Consider the following 7,265-nt stretch of genomic DNA (forward strand, 5'->3'; position numbering starts at 1 on the left):
CTGTACTCCTCCCATGCACAATACCACCAGCAACTCGCCGCAACGTACCATCAATAAGAACATTACACCCTCCTCCTCTCCCGCACCGCAAGCCGATAACACACACGCCACAGCCGTTATCGCGACTCACACTAATTACGATAACTCGATCAGTTCACAGCCATTATAAGCACATACGTGCAGTACTACATTAATCAATAACACAGATAATAATATAAATTTTGCATCCGCTACCATGGATAAAATTCCGAGCAAGGATCACGCTATCGTTTTTAATTCTATAGACTGTGTACCTCAAATACAATACATTTTAGCGATCGGAAAAATAGTACAACCCAATAACATAAAATTCGTCTCCAGAATATCAAATAATCGTTTTTGTATTTTCTTGTCAAATAAACAAATTTTGGACAACTTAATGCAATCAATAAATCATTTTAATATTCACGACCATATTATTCAAATACTCAGACTTATAAATCCAGCAAAAAGATTTATCATATCTAACGTATGTCCATCCATTCCAAACCAAGCAATTGTAGATGCCCTAAAAAATTCAAATATTGTCCCAATCTCATAAATTACACACCTTAAAGCCGGAATCAAGGTAGAAGGCTATGAACATATAATGAGTTTTCGCCGCCAAATTTATATAAATTACGATGATGTCCCTAAGCTTCCTAGCTCAATATTAATCAATGTAAACGATAATCAATTCAGAATATTTTTCACCGACGAAAAAATAACTTGTTTTTGATGTAAATCAGTTGACCACACAACAACTAACTGTAATAAAAACACTGAAGATAAATTTAAAAGTGATCATCCGTCTGTTTCCAATGCAACAAACACTCTTGATATTACCACTGAAGTATAAATAGAAGACACTCTCCCATCCTCAACACCTGAATTAGAATTTCTTGAAAAAATCACTATGGGCTGGTCTAATGAACCAGAGCCCTCTTCACAATTAAACATCACTCCGGATGTATCCCATGACTCACCTCTAAACGAGACCTATAAAAGACCTTTCTCCGAATCGTCATCCTCAAAACCCCCTTCCTCACCGAACAACTTAAACACCCCCACGATCATTCCGACTAGGGAAAATTCCAAAAAAAAAACACAAAATACGTTCGCGATCAAACTCGTCAAACAGACAAAAAAATGCCTACGAAGAGGGCCTAAAAACAGTGGGAGAATTTTTCACCACCAATGATTCCTCACCAATTACTTTTCTCCAATTTAGATACATCTTAGAAAATTTTACTCTCAAATCAATGAACATTCACACGCTGACCAAAAATGCAAATACCGATTTAATATCTGTAATGGACTTATTAGACTCGATTCGAGAGATAGTAAAAGTTCGTAAACTCAAAATACGCCTTTCAAAGTTAGCACAACTTCTGTTTCAAGCACTACCTCCTCATGAATCCCCTGCATAAGCCAAACTCAATCAATATAACACACATATAGCTGAACAACCATATCATCACTCATTTCATAACTTATAAAAATATATTATCTATGAATCATATTATTCAATGGAACATAAATGGTCTACAAAAGCACTACACAGACATCCACCGAGCAAAGTTCTCCATCCAACCCATTGCCTTCTGTTTCCAAGAAACAAATCTTAGACCCAACGCTTCCTTCACAATACGAGGATACAATGGATACTTCAAAAACCGTCAAACAAATGTCCGTGCAAGTGGTGGCGTCGCCGTCTTTGTCTGCACCCTCATTGAAAGCACGGAAATTCCCATACAATCAAATCTAGAAGTAATAGCCATCTCATTACACACCAAAAATCCACTATGTATTTGCAATATTTACTTGCCAGATAGCTCCAACTTATTACTCAATGATCTAAACAACATAATCAGACAACTACCAAAACCATTTTTATTCTTAGGCGACTTCAACAGTCGCAACCCAATTTGGGGATCAAACTACACCGATGCTAGAGGAATAATCGTAGAAAAATTCCTCGACAACGAACAAATCATTCTTCTTAACACCGGAGAACACACTCGACATAATGTAGCAAATAATTTCTTCTCATCTATCGAATTGTCAATAACCAGCTCCTCTCTGGCACCTAAAACAAAATGGAAAGTTCTCACCGATTATAATTGTAGCGATCACTGGCCGATATCCATAGAGTTACTCGACCATTCTCCCCAAATACCTTTTCCCCCAAATGGAACACCAAAATACCTAATTGGGAATTATTCAACGACCTCATAAGTCAATCAATCACGGAGAACCCAATAGAAATTGACTCTCTCATCAATCAAACCGTGATCAATTCTTTAACTAATAACTTCACACACACTATCCTAATGGCAGCCACTAAGGCAATAGGTAAAACTAACCATAACACTAAAAAGAACCTAGTTCATTGGTGGAATCATGAATGCAACGAATCAATAAAACTGTAAAAAAGATGTCTCAATAAATTTAAAAAATCAAAATCCCCTCTTGACCATATTCAACTTATAAAAGCCCGAGCTCATTCCAGATATATCACCAAAAAGAGCAAAACAGAAACATGGCAAAAATATACCAGCTCCATTAATACCAACACTTCCTCAATGGAAGTCTGGAATAAAATCAAAGCAATAAAAGGTATATCTTACCACCGTTTACCCTAGGTTCTACAACATAACAATACTTCACTCTCGACACCATTGGATATAACCAAAGCCTTCGCGGAAGTCTACCAAAAAAATAGTAGTGACTCAAATTACGACCCAGATTTTGCCTTCTTCAAAGACAATTTTGAAAAGTATACTACAAACGAACTAGAGTTGAAATCTCATCCCCACTTAAATTTCTTAAACATGCCTTTCAGCACTTCTGAAATGTTGGACGCTAGATCAAACTGCAACAGCAAAAGCCCTGGACCAGACGATATACCATATTCTTTCATCAAAAACCTCCCTAGCAATGGCCTAAATCAACTACTTGAAATATACAATTTAATCTCGGAAACAGGTTTTTACCCTGACCCATGGCGTAATGCAATAATCATACCGATTCCCAAACCCAACAAAAATAAATTCAACATATCCAATTACAGACCAATATCCCTCATAAGCACACTAAGTAAACTTTTGAAAAAAAATGGTTAACAAACGCCTAACATGGTTTCTTGAAACATCTAAACTTCTACCCAGCAACCAATGTGGCTTTAGGCGAAATCATTCAACCTTAGACCACCTCTCATGTCTACACACGGATATCTGCAATGCAATAAATACTAAACAACATCTTATACTTATAGCACTAGATCTTGAGAAAGCCTATGACATGGTGTGGCGCAGCAGAGTCCATCATATCATTCATAAGTGGGGCATAAACGGAAACATCCTAACATTTCTTAAAAATGTCCTCACAAATCGCACGATACAAGTCAAAGCTCACCAAAATTTATCCAACTTGTACCCTACTGAAAATGGCATCCTCCAAGGATCAGTCCTCAGCGTAACCTTGTTTCTTATAGCCATACATGACATATTTCTCCAAATTCAAAAACCCACCAAACACCTAATCTTCGCTGATGATTGCTACATATACTGCAGTGGCACCAACATAAATACTACCCGGGAAATACGGGGCCATTTGGCCGAGGCTTAGTACGTAAATGCGGCTAAAAATATAAACATATTTATCTATATTTATCTATATTTATCTATATTTATCTAATAACCAAATAAGACCTTAAAATAAAAAATAAAAAAAAACATTTTTCACTTATTAAATATAAATAAATAGATAAACAAAAAATGAAACCTATACTAAATAATAATAATAAATCATTAAGTTATAAAAATGTAAATACTTTCTATAACCTAGAGGAATCAATTTTTGAAGAACAAACTAACAACTCAATAAATAACAGACAAGATTTAATAGAAGTAACTAATATAAGAAATCAATTTTTAACAAAATTCAAAATATATGACGCTACATTTACTATTAATTTCAAAGACGGCTTAACAGAAAAAATTCAATCAGCAGATAAAAATAATAAAATTAATTATATTGATAAAGCATTAAAAGAAATGTTAAATATAACAAAAAATCAATCAACTTATGAGAAAGGCGATAAAATAAATATCATACTATTTAATGATCAGTTATATAATTGTATATCTACAGGTTTAAAATCTGAAAATTTCTTATCAAGTCTTCAGGAAAAAGTATCTGAAATATTAACATCTGATCAAGAAATTGATATTTCTAAATCCAAATTTGTAGTTCAAGTAGTAAAAATTCCTAAAGGTTCTAAAGGAAATAAAATAATTAACTTAGTTGAAGACATAACAAAAAAATCTAGTATTATTGGAATTAAAAATTACAGTGATAATCTATGTTGTCCAAGAGCTATCGTTGTCGCTTTAGCTACTTCTGTACCATTTTCTGTCAATAAAACAAAAAAAATCTTAGGGGAAGAATTAAGTGTACTTCAAATACAATATCTTAAAGAAGGTAGAAAAATTCAAAAAGAGCTAGCTTTAAAATTATGTGGTTTGTTAACAAATTATAACTCACAAGATTTTACATTAGATGATATTTACAGTGTTGAATGTATTTTAAATATTCAAATAAATATTATATGTGCTCAAAGTCATAATAAGATAATTTATAAAGGAGTAGATAAAGATTTAAAAATCTATTTATTAAAAAGAGGTAATCATTTTGATGTAATTACTAAAATTAAAGGTTTTTATGGTACTTCGTATTATTGTAACAAATGCGATACACCATATAGTAATAAAGATCAACATAAATGTAAAGAAAATAAAAAAAAATATGTTTATTATGTAAAAAATTTGTACATCTAAGTAAAAAAGAAAGAATATATTGTGAAAAATGTAATAGATACTGTTTTAATCAACAATGTTTTGGAAGTCATAAGAGAGTTTGTGAAGTAGCTTTCAAATGTCTGATTTGTAATAAAATCTGCATGAGAAAAGAAGAACATAAATGTGGAATAGAGAAACGTAGAAATTGTTGGGAAGAAGTTGAAATAGGAAAGCATAAGTGTTACATTCAATGGAATAGTCAGAAAGGAGGTAAATGTAAAAGAGAAATTTGCTTATGTAAAGGTAACTTTGATCAATATACTAAACCTATTGATGAATGTAATCTTAAAGAACTGAGAATTAAAGCAAGAGAGAAGAAAATAAAGGAACATAGTAAATTGAATAAAAAAGAATTACTGAACTTACTATACCCATTTCCTTTTGTAAATGAGATATTTGGTCTGGAGGAAGAAAAAAAATTACCAAAATGTACCTATACAGAAAACTATTTATTCTTAGATTATGAGGCTCAACAAGAAACTGGTACACATATTCCAAATTTAATAATTGTTTCCGATTTTTTAGGTAATGAATACAAATTTGATACAAATAATGAACTATGTAAATGGGTAATATCATTTAAGCATATGGATTTTACATGTATAGCACATAATTCGAAAGCCTATGATTCTCAATTTATACTAAAATATTGTGTTGAAAATACTCTTAGGCCTAAAACAATTTACAATGGTTCAAAATTAATGTTATTAGAAATTACTTTAATAAATTTAAAAATTATTGACAGTATTAATTTTATTCAGGGGCCCCTAGGAAATTTTCCTAAAACATTCGGTTTATCAGAATTAAAAAAAGGATTTTTTCATAATTTATTTAATACTAAAGAAAATACTAATTATATTGGACCTATTCCTGATAAAAAATATTACTGTTTTGATCAAATGAAACCTGAATTAAGAAAAGAATTTTTAGAATGGTATTTACTAAAAGAACAAGAAAATTACATTTTTGACTTGAAGAAAGGACTTTTTGAGTATTGTAGATCAGATGTTGACATTTTGAGAAGAGGCTCTTTGAAACTTAGAGAAGATTTTTTAGAAATAGTTAATATTGACCCTTTTAGATATGTTACCATAGCAGGTGGCAGGTGTTTGTATGGCTATATATAGGTCAACATTTTTATTAAAAGACACTATAGCTGTTTTAGATAAAAAGAAAATGAAACCTATTCTAAACAGTCTATAATGTGGATAGAACATTTTAATAAGAAAAATATCTGTCATGCTCTAAATGGCGGTGAAAAGGAAATATTAGGTATTAGAGTCGATGGTTTTGATGAAAAGCTAAATACAGTATACCAATATCACGGGTGCTTTTGGCATGGTTGTACTAAATGTTTTATTGACGGTGAAATAATTAATAGTATAAATAATGATACGATGGAAGATGTATTTAAAAAAACAATCAACAGAAATATAAGAATGAAAAATGCAGGCTACAATCTTATTGAAAAATGGGAATGTGACTGGATAAGTAGTGATATATACAAAAAAATGAATAAAAAATCGAATGAATATGAAATAGTAGGCCCTATCAATCCGAGAGATGCTTTCTATGGAGGTAGAACGAATGCTATAAATTAAGAGTAAACAGTGTAAAAAAAAAATCAAGAAAATACAAAAATACGTAACATTGATGTATGTAGCCTATATCCTACTTTAAATTATTATGATTATTATCCTATTGAACATCCGGATAAAATATTTCAGCCAAAAATATTTGACAAAAATTGGTTTGGTTTGATTAAATGTAAAATACTACCTCCAAATGATCTTTATCATCCAGTACTACCTATAAAAGTAAAAATGGAAAAAAGTGAAAAATTATTATTTCCATTTTGTTATAAATGTGCTTCTGAACAAATTAAGAAGTGTTTAATAAAAAGAAAAAAAATACTATAAATTTCCAGTAGTAGATTTTATTCTTTAGCACAAAATGAAACACCTGTTTTTACAATGAACTTGATTGATTTTTAAAATGTTCAATTTATTTACGATTTAATAAATATATTTATAAAATAGGATATAATTATGATATAATAATATTTTCCATTAGGTATAATTACACTGTAATAGTGTAAAAGATTAGACCTTAAACAATATGTCAATATAACGCTGAAGCAGTTCTGGCACAGCCGTCGATGTCACAACAAAAAGACCTTAGACAATGGTTTATGGGTGATGGGCCGTTTGGAAAAAAATTCCCGGGCCGCTCTGAGGGAGCCAGTCCACCCCTGTTGCAGTGCTATCAGCTAGAAACGAAATTTGTTCGTAAATATCAATCACTTATTACATATTATTTTTTTGAACTGACTATACAAATAATACAATAATATAATATAGGTAAATACCTACTGCAGAACGTATA

Source organism: Acyrthosiphon pisum, chromosome X (assembly GCF_005508785.2).
Source record: "Acyrthosiphon pisum isolate AL4f chromosome X, pea_aphid_22Mar2018_4r6ur, whole genome shotgun sequence".
Taxonomy (NCBI): Eukaryota; Metazoa; Arthropoda; class Insecta; order Hemiptera; family Aphididae; genus Acyrthosiphon; species Acyrthosiphon pisum.